We start from the raw sequence: 19,693 nt of genomic DNA on the forward strand, positions 1-19,693 counted from the left end.
AACTACTGTTATTATATACATTTGAAAACATTATCGGTATACATTTTCGTGTATGACTTATTGGAAACGATTGTGTACATGAAGGCATATAAAGTGAAATCACGGTTATTGTATATATTTGAAAGAATTATCAGTATATATTTGCTTGTGTTTCATTTTTAGTAACCGGTTATGTACATGATGAAGTATATTAAACTGAAACCACTGGGCTTGTAGATATTTTTAAAGTATAAGGATATATTTGCGTGTATTTCATTTGTAGTCTCTGTGTATTGAAGCTGTATACTAAACTGAAGCCACTGTAATTGTATGTTTCAAAGAATTGTCAATAAAGCGAAACTGAAACAATATAAGAAGGATTTGAGGTGTTCCGTTTGTAGTGTACATAATGGTGAACATGTTACACGTCTGGTAACCAAGTTGTGTGGCAAAAAACGTTTACAGGAATGGCACCAACTACTTATTAAGTTTTGTTTGCTTAGTAATGAATGCAATATGCAAGGGCAGCAAGACCTACTTTGCCGTGACGCGCATTGTGCATATACTATAATGTATATATAGATTCGGCAGAAGTTCGTACACGATTGCACGTGTTTATATTTTTGCCCACATGCAATGAATGGAGCTCGACAGGTGGCGCACCATTGCCAATCAGGACCACTTTTTTTCAAGTAGTGTTTAATCAGTGCATGCTGATATCAATTAGTGCAGTCTAAAAGAATAGTGGCACCCCTGCCATGGGCACTGAGCATCCTTGAGGACCCTTCTTGCATCCTCCTCAGTGAGCAGTATTAAAGTTAAGGACATTGAAGGCACCCTTTTTTAAGGGTGTTTTTGTAACACCCTACAGTTTTTTTACATGTATACTTCATTCTAAGGGGTGCTGGAAAAACACCCTTATTGAAGGATGCTGAATTAACACCCTCAGGGTGTCGTTCATTGGCCAAGCGTATTTACACCCTTTTGGGCCTAAAATTTTTTACTGTGTAACAGCAGCAGTCTCACGTGAGAGCTCGCAATCTCTCTGAAAGTGGCCCCGTTTTCCGCAGCAAAAACACGCTCCTCAATTAGGTATGAAATTCGCACTAGCGAAGTGCTCAGTTTGCGACCGGCCACTTTGATTCTTTTTCACAGTACCACGATAACTCCATTGCGCAACTTCCAGCCTGCCGCTGTTGATACTCTCTTCAAAATTGGCAGCTAGCTCAGCAATATCCTTGGGCTTCAAGCAGCCCTTTATTTTCTGCTGAATGACCAATGAACGGACATCTGTTGGCCTTACCTGCTTCAGCCTGTCAGCTATAAACAACTCTTGAAGACATTCAAATGACTCTACTTCTCTACTTCTAAGATAGTAAGTGAACATAGTCTGCAGGCGCGCCGTCACTTGGTTTCAAGATTCATCTGCCTCTCTTTTTATTGACAGAAACATTGGGGGGGGGGTACTCACTTAGAGTTTTCCTCAGCTCTTTTAGAACTCTCGACTTTAAATCTGAATACAGCGTAACCCCAGTTCCTGCCTGATTAGCAACGAACCTACGCATCTTGTCATTTAGGAATGGTAGTATAACCGAGCCCTGAATTTCGCCGGGTATGCTCAATGCTTCAGAAAAAGCGTCCACATGTTTGAAGCAGGCTGGAATTATAGGCTCATTACTGCGCATTAGCGCTAGGATTGCTTTTAGCTCTTTCGCGTGTCGTTCAATACTGGTATGCTGGTTCCGGTTTTCCGGCTCCTCTGACAAAGCACGCGACGATTTCATTTTCTCTAGCTCAATCTTGAACTTTAACACTTCAATCTCAAGCTGCAACCCGTGGGTGCGATCTAATTAGTTACCACTGCCATCTTCTATCACATCTCTGAGTCCGCCGTCTCCCAGAGTGTGCCTGAACGCAAGTGCATTCAGGAAGAAAAAAATTGTGGCCCGAAGAGAACACAAAGCAGCCCTCAACTTGCAGTGATCCATCGCCCGATTACCATGTTGGTTGGAACGGCGTCCGTCTCGCCACCAACCCTCGTTGCGATAAATTCTTTGAGGCGGCAGTCGCTCAACTAGATCACGCCTGTCGTTGTCTGAAGTCAGCCGCGCCGGCTGTCCCGGCTGCTCGGCTCTCGTTCACCAACGCGCAGCGCTCTTGCACTGCCCAACTCCTGGTTCCAAAGTCGATTAGCAGGCTCGAACCGAATGCCACTGCTGCTTTTCGCAGCACGCCAACAGGTCCCGAAGCAGCGAGCATCTCGACGCTACTTCTTGCAGAGCACCAGCAGGTCCCAAAAGCGGTGAGCGTTTTGTCAGCTTCCCGGACTTCAGCACCTTCCTCGCTGCGGGCTCTCCCCTCCCCTTCGACTGCGCCTGTTCATTTCCTTCTCCTAGACTAGCTTTTACACTAGATAAGGAAGGAAGATGTTTCTCGTGTGCACGGTGGCAGCGCGAAGAAAGAGCCGTAGTCCAGTGAAGAGACGCTCTATTGCATCCTCAGGCGTCTGCCCGAGTCGAAGCCCGAACCTCCGCTCTTCTCTTTCAGATTCAGGCATCCTCTTTTGAACCCTTGGTTGAACAAAGGGTCTTCACACAAACCGATCACACGTTGGGACTCACATCATCACAACCAATCTCAGAATCACTTTCACAACCGGCATAAATTGGTAAATGTCACGTTATGAAGTACATCACGAAAGATATCTCCGCGTTTCACACTCTCTCCCATGCGAGGCCGTGTATCGGCCGATCCCTTTCAGTAGCCGTTCTCACGCTCGGGATCCATCAACTTTCTCATTAACGTCGCTTCGTAGAAGCTTCCGTAAGCGTGCAGATTACACCGTCTGGCCCTGTGCGCTTACCAGGTGTGCATGCGACAGCGAGGTACCCAACCATCCTAACAACACACGGTAATGACGTATAGCGGGTGAGGACTAGCTCGTGTCCGTGCCGCCACTTTGTCATGGTCAGCCCAGTGGCCGCGTCCCCGCGTCATTCTCAATGGCACACGTGCATGCCAACAATGGCTTAAACTGAGACGACGGCGCCTGGCCTGCTTCTTGCCAGACGCGTTCCCGAGTAAGCCTTTCCCTTCTAGTCCCTAACGGGGGCGACCTTGACGGCTCCGCTCGTGAACCGTGTGAACGAAGGAGTCTCCTTCATTTCCCGTGCGCAAGTCTCCCGCGTTCGCCTTCGCGAAACCGATAAGCTTCGTTAGTTGACGGGTTGGGGACTGCATCTGCGCTCTGCATCAAGCGTATTGATTGCGCTACACACAACGCGCTGGTAATTGTTGCCTCATAGTAACTCACATTATGTTATATATTTCTTCCCATTGTTACCCTTTGCGAAGTCAGACCGAAAAGTATTAAGTTCTTAATGCGAACCACATAGAGACAGCATGTTTCCCGCCGTTTCAGAAAAGTGCTATGAAGGCAAACTGGGAAACTTTTTTCGTTTTAATAAGTGCAACACCACGTTGTAACTATGTAATCTCCGCACCCGACAGCACTAACTTGATGTCTGGTCTATGGGAGTGCTGGTAGCTGGTTTTTACTATACTCTCAGCATTCCAAGAGCAAAGTTTCTCTGGCACAACTTTTGAGAAAGGTAAGTATAATTAGGATCGATCAGCATAGTGGGGCTCGAAATAATTTATAGGGGTTGGATTTTGACATAGATTATCATGCACGAAGTTCCACTGTCTTGCACCGCGTATCTCACAGAAGCATACCACGAGTGATAGTGCCTAAGATAAAGTACTGATAATAAAGCTGTACGGTCATCTTGAAAATAAAACAAAAGAGAAATGTTTCCGCTACATAGAAATACGACCAACGAAGTGAAAGGGCTCGCCACGAAAGCCGAGTATTGTTTTTAATTCGATGGGCTCTTTCGCGGGCACGTTAGCATTTTTCCGGGTCTTTACTAAGTAGGGTATTTACCATTTCCTAACTTTATGTTGCTTTACGTTGTTACTCTTCTGTGAGTGCAGATAGAAGAAGAATTAACACGCGCGATATTCTCGCAAGGATGCGTTCGTAGGCCTGCGCACTGCGGGAAACTAGGTGAGCCAACGCTTCCTTGAGCAGACGACACTTCACCGGCACTCCGGCTTCCTGTAATGCATCGCGGCTGGCCTAGGTGGCGCGCGCCAATTTCTGCAGAGGTCCACTCCATGTCGAATAAACTGCCACCTGAAGAGTTCCTCGCTCTTCACGTTCATGCATGTGGTTGCCAACCCTTCTTGCACAACACAGGCAATTTTGGTCGACATAAGGATGACAACTCGTCTGATTGTGGCAGCTGAGCTTATCGACACACTTTGTGCTTTGTGCATTAGTAAACCATAAATAGCATTGTCTCCTGAAGAGTTGGGCTTGCTGCATAAACAGTGATACAAGTCAGTATTTGTTATGCTTTTGTGTAGGTAGAGTAATATTGTCCCACATATAAACAGTGATGCACGGTTGTCAACCGTGTAGTTATGATTTACTGCTGTTCCATATTTTGTTATTGTTAGTGCCACTTTGCTTTTTTTGGAACTGTTGTTTTTTTGCCCACACCTCATAAGTTCCTCGGGCCCCTAGAGGTACTAATAAACGAATAAACGAATATATGTAGTGATACCAATTGTCTGCTTAAAGATTGAGATTTATAAGTTGCCTGAGTTCGAAAATAAAGCTTTTTTAGCTACTAGCGCTATCCATGTGTCAGTTTGCGCGTGCCTTATTTGTGGTGAGAAATGTTGTTATTGCTACATTCGATTTCTGAAGTTTTATTTTCGCCCCAAAACATCACACAATTCTCAGCGCAAAACGCGCGTGCAGTTTTCGAGAAGCTTCCGGACTTTAGTAGATCATTTTGATAAGATCACGCCCACTCTGCGAACTGTACAGATTATTCTGGAACCTACGCCACCACCAGCGATAACGCTAGAACATTAGATGGCAAGAGTATAAATGCCGACGCACTTTGCCGCTTGTCAGTTGTTGATCGCAGGCCGATGCTCCGTTCGCCGGTCTAACTGTCTCTTCTCGAATCCTCAAGCGAGACCCGGGGTCACGTCACGCGGACGTCGACCCCAGGGTTTCAAGTCGGCAAAAGAAGTCTACGCGGCACCGGCGTCTTGTACGCGCAACCGCCGCCCCTAGGTCTCGGGCCTTGCTGCCTGGAGCCCGCCTACCCCATGCCAGGAGGAAGTGCAAGGTCTCCGGTTCACGCCCGCCGTCCCGGAGTCCCCCTGCGGTTCACCTGGTACCACCAAGACCTGCGCGGCACCCGCCTCGGCTGAGCCGCTGCCTACTAGAGTGCAGCTCGACTGCACGTTAGAAGTCACCCACGAGCCACGCCAAACCAGCGGCTTGCGGGGTCCACCCACCAGAATGGCCACGCCATTTGAACTCCTGGCGAGGGAGAATTGTTTCATGTTTTCCGCGCCCGAGGGCGATATCTCCGTCGATGAGTTAATTGACGCAATTGAAGAGACAACTGGTGACGACAGCGTATTAGTACTGCAACTTATGGGGGGCGCAAAATTTCTTGTATGCACCCGCAATGCTGGCCAGGCGACGAAGCTAATGGTGGCGGAAGGGTTTGAAGTGAACGGGGCGAGGGTGCCAGTAGAGGCAGTCGGGCTGCCGGTTACATAAGTGAACGTTTACCGTTACCCCCCTTTTCTATCACACGATGCCCTTAGCAATGCCTTAGCCCAGTTTGGTAAAGTGAAGGGCATTTCGTTCGCCACACTAGCCACTCGCCAGACCAAGTTAAACGGGGTACGTGTGGTTAAAATTGAGATGTGCCGCCCAGTCCCCAACTTCATCACTATTGCGGGGCACAAAGTCATGTGCGGGTACAGAGGCATGCGCCGGGTGTGCGCGCGTTGTGGTGAAGTCGGGCATATGGCGACTGCGTGCACCACGGCGTACTGTAAGCGCTGCGGCACCTTCGGCCATGATACTGAGGGCTGCTCAGCAGACTGTAAACGTTGTGGGGGTCACCACGGAACACGCGAGTGCTTTCGTAAGCGCTCATACGCTTCGGCCGCCCGCGGCTTCCCCTCGCTATCTGAATCCGCTTCGTCGCACTCTCAGTCAAGCGGCCCCGTCTCTGCCCGAGCAACTAACTCGCCGCGTATGCAGGTCCTTACGTCCAGGTCCGCATCCCGCACAACCGAGAGGGGATCCCCTTCCGGGGACCGCGACTTAGACTCCGATCTGACTTCAGGCAGTGGCATGGGCAATCCGTCCGCCAGTGAGGGGGAGAGGCCCGGGAGTTTTGACGAGACTACCACCAGGTCGACGGAAACAGAGTCGAGCGATATCGAGACGGGTTCAGCGCAATGGTCCCCCCCTAAGCCGCCTCCACCCTCGGCGAGCCGGGATGACAGCGGGAATTCGCTGACCACGGCTGAAGCGACCCCCGAGTCTAACGAGCAGGGTGAGGCCCTCCTCGCTTTATCCCACACACCCGTCAATGTCCGGGCCCCAGTGACCAGCCTGGCCTTGGAGGCCGGCACCCAAGACCCAGCCGGCGACGACGCCCGCATAAAAAGTAAATGGTATTACTTTCTACCCGGCGACAGCGAATGCGACCATGCTGCACCGACTTCCTCCCCCGCCTCCCGGTCGGCACGCCCAAGCCGGAAATCGGATGCAAGAACTGAACAGATGGCCACTGGGCTAGAGCAGAGAGCTCGCTCACGCTCACAAAGACGCCCTGATGACGATAAGGGGTATCTGGGTGAGAGGGCAGCCAGCAAGGAGGCCCGGCAGCGTAGACCCGGGTCAGCAGGTCAAAGCAGTGATAGTGACGCTCCACCACACGCGAAGGCTCAGAAGCTCGAGAAAGACGGTGTAGCCAAAGGGAAACCACCCCCAAGTCCCGAGACGCAAGTCACTGAAGCGGCGCGCCTGCCCTGTCGGCTTCACGGCCCTTTTCCCTTCCTCTCGTTCGCTCTGGCCGCACTATGTCCCACTTGCCTTCTCTTCTCCTTTGGCGCAGCACCCTCCTCGCCCCTTTTTGCCGGCATGCGGCTGTCGCCTATTTTACTCGGTGCATTCGCTCACCCTTCTTTCCTTCTCCCCTCCAGCGCTTGGCATCGCGCCCAATCGGCAGATGACGGCCACGCTGCTCGCTAGCTTCGATACTTCCCACGTTTTGTTTTCTTCTTTCTAAGGTTTTTGATGGCCTTTTTGAAATTGGCTACGTGGAATATCCGAGGGTTTAGAGATAGGGCGAAACAAGCAGCCATCCTAGGTTTCGCTAGGAACCAGAACATAGATCTCCTCTTTATTCAAGAGGCGAATTTCCGAACGCCGCTGGATGTGGTTAATTTCCGCCGAGATCATCAGACCGGCGCCTTTTTCTCTCTGGCGACCATGAGAGCATGCGGGGTCGGAGTAATATTCGTATCAGGCAGATTTCGATCAAAATCCCATTGTATTTTCGGGGCGAATGGTCGGTACATAATGATTGACATTTTCATCGAGGGCAAAAAAATACGCATTGTGAACGTCTATGCCCCCGTGACAAGAAAAGTTACGAATAAGTTCTTTCGAGAGATGCACCAACTCCTCCTAGAGCCCATTCTCCACGTACTGGTCCGTGATTTTAATTGCGTGGTAGATTCTAACCGGGACGTGAAGGGGCCAAGCCAAGGACGATCAACCTACAATGCAAAAGAGTTGGTGAAAACCCTTCGCCACCTAAACCCCTCGGCCATATGGGTACGCCACTATATAGACCGCTTCGTAGCAACCCGTACCTCTAGATCAGCAGGAAGTAGAATAGACCGGATGTACTTTCCAGACCTCCTCCTCCCTTTGGTAGAAGGATGCGAAGTACTCGTGCTCCCAGCCAACCTGAAAGAGAAGACGGATCATGCCCCGCTTGTCACGATGGTAAAGGGATCCTCCGTTCGCACTCTGATAACAATAGCTGGAGAATAGACGCTGAGCTGCTGAGAGATGAGACTTGCGTAGAAAACTTGAAAGCTGTCATCAGCGTATCAGTAGAAAATGCCGGACATATTACCCCCCCTCTGTGGGATAAACTTAAGGAAGAATGGAAGGCCCTGTTACAAAAAAAGGCAAAGCCAGAAAAAGACATCATACACAAAAGATGAAAGAACTTCTTCGCCGGTTGCAGATCATCAAGGCAGCCGACACGTTGACCTCATGTACAACAGAGTACCTGACCTCGCTCGAGGAGCAATACAACCAACTCCTCAGAGATACCATGAGGCGACCTAGAAGTGAGCATGGACTGTTGGGCACGGCGACCGGAGTTGATGTGAGGGAAGTACGTGGAAATGGCTGTTTGCGAATTACGGAGGCAAAGCGCTTAGACGGTTCTGTAACCGACGACCCAGCAGAAATTGAGAACATCTTCACAGATTACTTCAATCAGCATACAGTTCCAAGACACCAAACCAATAGACACCAATCGAAGACCCGGCCATGTCAAAGAACTTTGCAAACATCTGCAGCGAATTAAGGAGGAGGAGGAGCCAGCAACCCTTAGCGCTGAAGTCTCCCCTGCAGAGCTTCATGAAGCCTTAAGAAGCATGACCCCCAATTCTGCGCCAGGTGCTGATGGTCTGACTGGAGCCTTCTATGTGACTTTTCTCGAAGTTCTCGAAGAATCGTTGTTCGCGATGGTGAATGCGATCTTCAGGTCCTTTAAGAAACCTGACTCCTTCGAAGAGGTTAAAACTGTCCTACTACAGAAAGAGGGTGCACCACCAAACGAGCCCACGGCGTGGCGTCCAATCACGCTTTTGAACACCGATTATAACTGGTAGCCACTATATTGAACAACAGGCTCAAGCTCCTGTTACCGGACATCATTGGCCTGTACCAAACGAGCGTGATTCAAGGAAGGTCGCTTTTTGCGAACCTCACAGTGATCCGTGACTCTTTCGAATACGCGACGACAAGAGGTTTCAATGGAGTTTTTATTTCCCTAGACCAAGCTAAAGCATTTGACAGGGTACGACACGATTACCTCTTCGACGTGATGCAGGAGTTTGGCTCACCGGCAAGTTTTATAAAACTGGCAAAAACTTTTTACGAGGACAAAACCTGCACCGTTGTGATTAACGGAGTCACAACGCCGGCATTCAAGTATAGCAGAGGCATAAGGCAAGGATGCCCATTGGGCCCGACCTATTTTGTCATGTCGTGCGAGCCGCTGATCACAAGTGTCATTGCGCATGAAGGCATTCGGGGCTTCCCACTGACGGGCCAGGAGCAGGTGAAAGTGCTGGCATACGTGGACGACATTTCCCTGTTTTTTCGGGATGAAAGCAGCCTCCAAGACTTCACTGCGACGTTGACGAGATACGCACAGGCATCCGGAGCGGCGATAAATGTGGACAAGAGCAAGGCGATGCTATTTGGAACTTTCCACAGAGAAGCCCTAGGAAACATCGAAGTGGTGTCCATCGTTAAAGTACTGGGAATCTACTTCTCCAGTGAAGGGGTTGCACCAGCCATGTGGCACAGAGCCCTCGAGAGGGCAAAGCAGGCAGCCGACCGCATTCGCCTCCTAAACCTCACGTTACGTGAAAAAGCGCTGGCAGCAAGGACCACCGTTTGCGCGTTTGCGTTCTACGCCAGTAGGGAAGCGGTGATCCCTAGGAAAACCGCGAGCCTACTGAACGCCGTGATCACCGATTTGCTATGGGAAGGGAAACCGGCACCAGTCAAGCGACACCTCCTTCAACTACCCGAGGACAAAGGTGGTCTCGGCCTCCCACACGTACAAATGACCAGCCAGATACTGGCCCTCAAGATTACCCGCACGCTTTATTACGCAGCGAGTTACGTTGGGAAGAATCTAATCAACTACTGGACAAGCACCATCACGCAATATCTGGAAAACCACAAACACACTGGCCCGCGCGCGGAAGCGCCCTCTCACTTTTACAGGATGGCGGCAACTACTACAAAGATAATAGAAAAAGAAGTCATGAACTGCGACATTGACAAGGACTCACCAGCCCGAATCATCGAAGCGATAACAGAAAACCAGTTGTCCGAAGAAGAAAAGGAGCAGATCAAAAGCTTAGGACTGTGCAAACAAAAAAAGCAATAAGTACCGACCGCGCGAAGTACATGACTTCGAGTGGAAGCGCAAGTGGCAAGTTTTGCCCACGAGACATCGCCTGCACCATTTCGGCATCACGCCGAATAGCCAGTGTCATAATTGCCGCGCTGAGGAAACGATCTCCCACGCGTTGTTAGAATGCGGGGCGGCCAAGTCGGTATGGCGCCTGGTTGCGAGGTGCTTCAACATCAGCCCTCCCCCGGCCCTCGAAAGGAATAGGGGCTGCTTAGCAAGGCTGGTGATTTCCATCACGCGCTTGGTGATTTGGAAACGCCGGTGCCTGGCTGAGGAAAAGAACACCCCAGTGAGAGCAGCCTACCCAGCACTAGCCATGATCAGGCAGAAAATAGTGCAGTACTTGGCCAAGCAACTGGTAGCTGGCGGGGAGGACCAGTTCCTTCGCCGCTGGCACACAAAGTTTTTTTTCGTCAGAGGTGCGAAACTCCGTACCCCCATAAGCCCCTATTACCCCTTCTCCCCAAAACATTGTGTGGCAAGTGTATGTATAGCGCCAGTAGAAGTATTGTAATTATGCCTATCCATGTTCACGATCTGTTGTAAATATATGTATATATGATTGTAAATATATATTTGTAGTTTTTTTACGAATGTATGCGTAGTTTAGCACAAACTTGTATGTACATATATCTCTGTATGTGCCGCTAGTTTCCTCTATGGATAATGGAATTTGTATGCCCCATAGTGCACAAGAGGGGTGTCTAAACGAGCACTGTATGTATAAAATGATGTAAAGATTTTTTTTAGTATGAAGTGAATAAACTTCTCTTTGTATCAGTCCAAGAGGGGTGTCTAAACTAACACTGTATTTATAAAATGATGTAAAAAGTTTTTTGAGTTTGAAGTTAATAAACTTCTTATTGTGTCAGTCCAAGACTGCTACTGTAATCGGACTTTTCGTTTACCGAGCACAGGTTCACCCAAATAAACAGTTAAATTTCAACACAAAGTCTCCTGTCCTTGGCCACGTAACGAACCCGCGACATCTGGTGGAGGTGCTGGGTACATCGAAGAAACAGCACCTCCACCAGGTGTCACGAATTTCAGCAATGAGTACAAACATGTGAACAAAGGAACAATGATCGCATACATCGAAGAAATTGTCGAAGCCACCAGTGCTTCCGCCCTCGCCGATTCTGCGGAACCTGCTCAGAGGAACCAAGCCCCTTCCATAGCTTTTGATCTCAATCCCAGACTTCCGAACCATAAGCAAGAACAGCTTAAGGCCCTGCTCCTCCAATACGAAGATTGCTTTTCGTCGTCATCAAAAATTCGGCATACCCCAATCACGAAACATCGCATCATCACCGAAGAAAATGCCAGACCACTCAGTCAGAGTCCGTACAGAGTTTCGACGCGAGAACGTGAGGCCATGAAGAGACAAGTTGATGAAATGCTGCGGGATGACATTATCCAGCCGTCCAAGAGTCCACGGGCATACCCCGTGGTGTTAGTGAAGAAAAAGAATGCGACCCTACGTTTATGCGTCGATTATCGCCGTCTGAACAAAATCATAAGAAACGACGTGTATCCTCTCCCATGAATAGACGACGCACTTGATCGGCTCCATAATGCCAAGTACTTTTCGTCAATGGACCTCAAGACTGGCTATTGACAAATCGAAGTCGACGAAAGAGACCGAGAGAAGACGGCGTTTATAACACCGGACGGCCTCTTCGAGTTTAAGGTGATGCCCTTTGGTCTTTGCTCAGCACCTGCAACTTTTCAACGCGTTATGAATACAGTACTGGCAGGATTGAAGTGACAGACTTGCCTTGTATACTTGGACGACGTCGTCGTGTTTTCCTCGAGTTTCGACAAGCATCTTCGGTGCCGTGAAGCTGTACTTCAAGTCATCAAGATGTCTGGACTCACACTGAAGCCAGAAAAGTGCAGATTTGCGTACGAGGAGCTTTTGTTTCTGGGGCACGTTATTAGCAAGTCTGGAGTTCGTCCCGATCCACGGAAAACAGCCGCCATCGCCGACTTCCCGCCGTCTACTGACAAGAAGGCCGTGCGCCGTTTTCTAGTCCTGTGCGCCTATTATAGCGGTTCGTGAAAAACTTCGCCCACATCGACGATCCTCTCACTATCCTTACCAAGGCCGACGTGGAGTTCAAGTGGGAAAACGCCGCAGGAACACGTCATCCAGCAGCTTCCTGACGCCTCCTGACGCCTCCTGACGTCGCCTCCTGACGTCGCCTCCTGACGCCTCCGTTATTTGCCCATTTCGATGAATTCGCCGAGACAGAAACACACACTGACGCAAGCAGCGTAGGCCTTGGCGCCGTTATTGTGCAGAGGGCTCACGGACTTGAAAGGATTATTAGTTACGCCAGCCAATCGCTATCCAAAACAGAAGCCAACTATAGCACAGCAGAAAAAGAGTGCCTCGCCATCATCTGCGCTACGTCGAAATTTCGCCCCTACCTCTACGACTGGCCCTTCAAAGTTGTGAGCGACCACCACGCCTTGTGTTGGCTAGCCACCTTGAAGGACCCTTCAGGTCGCCTCGCACGATGGAGCCTGAGAATTCAAGAATATGACATTACTGTCATTTACAAGTTCGGAAAGAAACACTCCAACGCCGACTGTCTCTCTCATGCGCCTGTCGACCAATCACCACCCAACGACCCGGACGACAAATACTTCATGGGAACGATAACTACCGACGACTTCGCTGAACAACAGCGGGCTGACCCGGAACTTAAGGCACTAATAGAATACTTCAAAGGCAGGACCGCCGAAGTCCCGAAGGTATTCAAGCGCGCACTTGCGTCGTTCTTCCGGCAAAATGGTCTTCTCCAAAAGAAAAACTTTTCACCGCTTTAAGACAAGTGCCTCTTTGTGGTTGCTTCAGCTCTGCGACCAGAACTCCTGCAGACCCTGCACGACGATCCAACGGCAGTGCAGCTCGGTGTTTCTCGCACGCTCGCGAGGATACAAGAAAGGTACTACTGGCCACGTCTTACCACCGACGTCACTCGTTATGTGAGGACATGCCGGGAGTGTCAGCGACGCGAGACACCATCGACAAGGCCAGCGGGACTTCTGAAGCCAATTGAACCACCTTGCTGACCTTTCCAGCAGATTGGTATGGACCTACTGGGGCCGATCCCGACATCGTCTTTCGGAAACAAGTGGATCGTGGTAGCTACCGACTACTTCACCTGCTACGCCGAGACAAAAGCCCTTCCCAAAGGCAGTGCATCCGAGGTAGCTAAGTTGTTCATCGAAAATATCGTCCTACGTCACCGTGCCCTGGAGGTCCTTATCACCGACAGAGGAACTGCATTTACTGTCGACTTAACTCAAGCCATTATGGCATACAGCCAGACAAACCACCGCCGGACGACAGCGTACCACCCACAGACCAACGGCCTCACCGAGCGGCTTAACAAGACGATCGCTGACATGCTGCCAATGTACGTCGATGACGAACACAAGACGTGGGATGCCATTCTTGCGTACGTGACCTTCGCATACAACACGGCAGCGCAGGAGACGACGCAGATATCTCCATACAAATTGGTCTATGGAAGGAGCCCGGCAACGACGCTCGATGTCATGTTACCTAACGTCACCGACGAAGAAAACCTCAATATGAGTGAGTACCTTCAACGCGCCGAAGAACCCCGACAACTCGCGCGTCTCCGTATCAAGAATCAACGAACGACCGACAGCCGCCGTTACAATCTTCGACGACGCTTCTTGGAATACCAGCCCGGTGAACGTGTTTGGGTGTGGACGGCGACACGCCGACGTGGACTAAGTGAAAAGCTTCTGCGACGATACTTCGGACCGTACAGGCTGGTTCGACGTCTCGGCCCACTTGATTACGAGTTTGTCCCCGACGGCATCACGAACTCTCAACGGCACCGATCGCGACCTGAAGTCGTCCATGTCGTGCGCTTCAAGCCATTTCTTGCGCGTTAACAAACTGAAACAGTGTTTTTTGTAGCAAAAATGTATAGTAATTTATTCATTTTACTTTCTTGCATTGTTGTTGTACCTTCATTTTTAGTTAAAGCATCGGGACGATGCCTTTTTCAGAGGGTTGAATGCCACGTTCCATTTCTCAAGTTTTGTTATCGCCCCAAACACTACACAAATCTCAGCGCAAAACGTGCGTGCAGTTTTCGAGAAGCTTCCAGACTTTAGTATATCATTTTGATAAGATCACGCCCACTCTGCAAACTGTACAGATTATTCTGGAACGTGCACCACCGCCAGCGATAACGCTGGAACATTCGATGACAAGAGTATAAATGCTGACGCACTTCGCCGTTTGTCAGTAGTTGATCGATGGCCGACGCTCCGTTCGCCGCTATCAGTCCAAGACTGCTACTGTAATCGGACTTTCCGTTTACCGGGCACAGATTCGCCCAAATAAACAGTTAAATTCCAACACAAAGTCTCCTGTCTTCGGCCACGTCACGACCCCGTGACATTATTTACTTGTTTGCACCGGCATTGTTCTTACTGTTTCGTTACTGCAGAAAAATCTTAAGACGGTTGAATATTGAGGGAAGCAAACCTGTCCTACATTTTATTTATTTCTTTCGTGAGTTAGTTATTTCGTCATACTGCGGGTCGAATTTCCAGGCCCAAAGACGGGTGGACATTGTATATTCACGCTTATACACGCATACCCCCTTCAACCTAAACAAACCTATCCGGAACTTTCACATTCAAATAAAGGGCTTACAGAAATGCATGTGCAAGCAGCACCACAATGACGTCTTCATATGTAAGAATAAAAGCTGTACGCAAATGTAAAGTGAAAATAAAGCAGCACCGGAGACACTAAAACATTTTTCGAATAACGCGTGCGGTGCTCTACCACAGAGCTACGGTGGCGGTCATCTCTCCATCCACTTTATAGGAACCCAGCGCTGCCCAGGTGGTGCGCTTACCCTTCCTCCGTGCGTTAGGTAGGAAGTCTGTTACAATGCAACAACATATGGTAGATGAAGAAGGAAATAATTTGGAAGCGTACGAAGCACTAGGATATATCCGAAAGGTAACAGCATATTGGTTTAAAAAGTCGGCCAGGGGACTTTTCCGGTGAGTAAAAGTATAAAAAAGAGTGCAGTTGAGGAAAATGTAGTACTCGAGAACTTTAATCGGAAAAGATAAAATTCCTCAGCACACTACTCCGGCCTTAGGTGAGGTTTCCGTCTGCCTCAATAACGAACTAGGATATAGAACTAAAGAAGCACTGCTGAAATCTGTAGAAAAGTGCTTATAGGAGAAGGAAATACCAGACACTGGGGGGAAAAGTAGACTGATTGATTGATATGTGGGTTTAACGTCCCAAAAACACCATATGATTATGAGAAATGCCATAGTGGCGGGCTCCCAAAATTTCAACCACCTGGGATTCTTTGACGTGCGCCCAAATCTGATCACATGAGCTTACAGCATTTCTGCCTCCTTCAGAATTGCGGCCGCCACAGACGGGATTCAATCCCGCGACCTGCGGGTCAGCAGCAGAAAACCTTAGCCCCTAGATCACTTTGGCTGGGCGGAAAAATAAAATGGACTTAAGCCATAAAGGCAAAGATCAAAATGATAGCATTCACTCGTATGGGCCGCTAGCCATTACATATGTGCTATACAGATTGGTGATGCAAGCAGCAAAACTAAAAATAAAAATGTAAGCAGAGCAAACAAATATTTTGGGAGAACTTCATACTAGATTCTGAATCGAGAGGCGGTTGGACGATTCACCTGAATTTTCTTACTCAGTGTGTAGAAATATCTAAAATAGGAAAGAGTTCCTATACGTAGCTTATCTTGACGTCACTGGGCACATGAAAACGTTAATTAGGGAATTTTGTAGGACATATTGAAGGAAGTGGCCATAGGCGATGACTGTATAAGCTTTTGAAAGAAATATACTGAGAATATTGCAGTTTTCATAAAATGGGAAGGAATAAGTAGCGATGATAGCGTTGAAATTAACAAAGCACTGAGACATATAAATACTTTGTTCCCGCTGTTATTCATGCTGTAGATGGTACGAATAGAAAAAGCTATGGAAAGTAGCAACATTGGGTTTAATCTGCTATACAAACAGGCTGGCGTGATGGTTCAGCAGAAGCGTCCAGGTATATTTTATGCATTTGATTGATTGATTTTGTGAGGTTTAACGTCCCAAAACCACCATATGATTATGAGAGACGCCGTAGTGGAGGGCTCCGGAAATTTTGACCACCTGTATATTTTATGCAGACGATATTGTTCTACTTGCGGATAGTCAAGACGATATGCAGCGGTGATATACCGACAGGGGCCTACGTGGTCCTCGCTTTTGCCGTTACTTGGCGCTGGTCTCCGCTCGCCGTTGCTGGCTCACTGGGTCCTTGCCCTTCGATCACTCCGATGACCTGCTGGATGGCCCAGAGCTGTTTTTGCTGGTCATAGTTCTTCGCGGCCACCTCGAGCGGCGACGTGATTGTTCTTGATCGTGCTTCCTCTGGGTGTTTCATGCAGTCCCAGAAGATGTGCATGTGATCTGCTGTCTCCCTCCGGCAGGCCTTGCACTTGTCGGTCTGGTATGCCTCGGGATAGATGCGGTCCAACAGTGCCGGGCTCGGTAGTGATCTGGTCTGGAGCTGTCTCAGTAGTACTGCTTTCACTCGACCCAGCTGCGGGTGCGGGAATGGGAAAGTTCTGCGAGCTATGCGGTAGGCGTTTCTGATGTCGTTGTAGTCCGTCATGTGGTCTTTGACTTCTAACCGCGTTGGACGGTCTGTCGCCGGGGCGTGGATGGTGAGCGCTCGTGCCGCTGCGTGTGCCATCTCGTTGTGGTTGTCATTGCGTTCTGACGTGTCGCCCGCGTGCGCCAAGAACCACTTAATTCTTATGTTTCTGTTTTAAAGCTTTGCCGCACGCAATGTACGCTCGGCCTTTCAACAGATTTGGCATTTGGCGAAGTTTCGCACCTGTCTATAGTCACTCAACACCATGTGGCAGGCTGTGTCAACGATAGCCAGGGAGATGGCCACCTCCTCCACTTGTTCCGCTGTGGAATTTTCACTCGCTACCGTTCTTGTTGCGTGGGTCCATGCCTCGATGACAACCGCTGCGAATGCGTTCTCTTGGTATTGAGCCGCGTCCACGTACCTCACGTGCACGTCGTTGGCGTGCAAGTCAATGAAGGCTCTGGTCCTCACCCACCTTCTTCGCTTCTTGTATTCTGGATTCGTATTCTTCGGAATGGGGTCGGTTTTAATGTGGCGTTTGACCTCTTTGGGTACTGGGAGCTTCATCTCAGGCATCCTATTCCCAGATCCTCCAGTATCTTCGTACCGGCTTTGGTCGTGTACAGCCGCTTCAGTTGAGTGGTTCCTTGCGCTTCAACTATTTCCTCGAGCGTGTTGTGTATTCCGAGTTGTAAAAGGCGGGTCATGCCCGTGGACTCAAACAGGCCCAGCGCCGTCTTGTGCGCTCTTCGGATGATGGCGTTGATTTTGTGGCGTTTGTGTTGCAGCCGTCTGTGGTAAGCTGCAACATACGAGACGCGACTCATAATGAAGGATTCTATGAGCCTGATTAGGCTCTCCTTTCTCATGCCTGCCCTCCGGGATGCGACTCGTTTGAGGAGTCACGTCGTGTTGGCCACCTTAGCCGTGAAACGGCCAATGGTGTCGCCACTCCTTCTGTGTTGCTTGATGACCATGCCAAGATTCCTGATTTTATCAACTTCGGAAATCGCGTTAACGGATTTGGTAACAATTCGATTTTTTTTGTATTGGCGTGGTCTGGTCTAGCCTCTGCCGTTGTTCGCAGGTAGACATTCTAGCAGCTCGGATTTGCTCGGCGAACATTTTAGTACGGCGCCCTCCAGCTGGTCTTTTATCGCGTATACAGTGGCTCGAAGCGCACCCTTGATGTGGGCCTCGTTGCCACCAGCACCCACAGCATGATATCATCCGCGTAGATGGTGTGCCTGACGTGTTCGTTATCCGCGAGCTTCTCTGAAACTCAACTCCAATCATTACCAGGTTGAACAGCATAGGTGAAATGATTGACCCTTGTGGTGTGCCAGTTGTAAGATCTTTCCCCCATGTTGAGTTTAGAGACTTGGGACAAGATCGCCAAGTGATTCCCCTTGTCTGAAGGAGCTCTGCACCAAGCTTTAGGATTGCCTTATTATCGCGCCTGCTGCCGCCTACGTCGATGATTTGGTATTTGATCTACAGCATCGCGTCCTGCGTGCTCAGGTGCTCTCTGAAGCCGATTACTGTTGTTGGATACATGTCTTCCCTTTTAATTTAGTCTTACCGTCTGTTGAGAAAGACGTGCTCCAGCACCTTGCCCACGCAGGGTATGAATGAGATGGGCCGGAGGTTGTCTGTATAGGGTGGCTTATGGGGCTTGGGAATTATAATGGTCTTGGCTGTCTTCCGGATAGATGGATGGATGAATCCGGCTCTGTCTTTTAGATCGGACGGTGGCTCACGCCACCTAGCCATAAAACTAAGTATTATCACTGTGTGCTTAAGGACTGAATTTCACTCGCGCCTCGATTGTAGCCATCAATCAGTTAGCCTCCTCCTGGCTATTTCTCCCCATTTAATATCTGCTTTGCCTTCATCGTCCCTAAATTACAATGCTTTCAAAAACTCGGCACCACTATTCTCGACTATAGGGCGGAGCCCTTTACAAAACATTATCGAATGCTCAGCCGTTTCTTCCTATTTTCCACACGCACAATATACCGTGACCGTGCTTTCGTATTTTTTTCGGTACGTCTTGGTCCGAAACTCCCGTTCTAGCATCGAAAAGCAGATAACTACCCCAAGAATCTTCGTATATCTTTTCCTTTGCAATTTCCTTCTTAAAATATAGTAGGTCTCTAGTCACGATTTCGTAAGCACTGCCATCTTTCACATGTCTCTCTCCGTTTGCTTCACCTTATTCTTCACCGTTATTTTCTTTTGGCTTGGTATTCTGCTGTTGTCAAAATACTTGCTTGACAATTTTTGAGTTCGCTTCCTCTATTTAGTACCGAAAATTCTTTATGCCCAAATAACTGAAAAATTTTTTAGCCAAACGCTCCTCTCCCATTTTCTCAATCGCTCCTCAAATTGCTAGCTTCCCTGCACTCAAACGATGTCCAACATATGGCACCTGTACCCCCTGATTTTGGGTATTCCCATCTGCTACCAAAGCAAGTCCACCTATGCCACGTTGCTTATTTCCAATGTTGCTTGAACTTCTGATTTCACGCACAAGACCGCAATGCCAAACGTCAAACCCGGGAAATTAAACCTTTCCAAATTCTTCTTACAATGGCGTACTTATTGGAGTTCAACAGTGCCCTACTTTTCATCACATCAGCTTTCCTGTTGCCCTTAGTCATTGCGTATCTTTCATGCTCCCTTAGATACTTAGCCCTGTTATTTATCCATACACCCAAATATTTGTATTTATTCAGTATTTCTAGCGTAACTTCCTGTATCTTATGCTCACTGCCTTTGTTATCATCAAAAATCACGATTGCCGTTTTTCTCCTTCTGAACTTCAAATTTAACCTAAGTTCCTCATTACTACTGTTGTCTATTAATCCC

The 19,693-nt window shown here is 48.9% G+C and overlaps 1 protein-coding gene and 1 pseudogene across 1 annotated transcript in view; both read right to left on the reverse strand.

Annotated features, from left to right (window-relative positions):
- The window catches only part of LOC119160767 (organic cation transporter protein), a 718,234-nt gene that overhangs the window by 85,710 nt on the left and 612,831 nt on the right, over positions 1 to 19,693 (reverse strand). The window lies entirely within an intron of this gene.
- LOC142776745 (uncharacterized) lies at positions 16,212 to 18,325 on the reverse strand (annotated as a pseudogene).

Source organism: Rhipicephalus microplus, chromosome X, assembly GCF_043290135.1.
Source record: "Rhipicephalus microplus isolate Deutch F79 chromosome X, USDA_Rmic, whole genome shotgun sequence".
NCBI classification, from domain to species: Eukaryota; Metazoa; Arthropoda; class Arachnida; order Ixodida; family Ixodidae; genus Rhipicephalus; species Rhipicephalus microplus.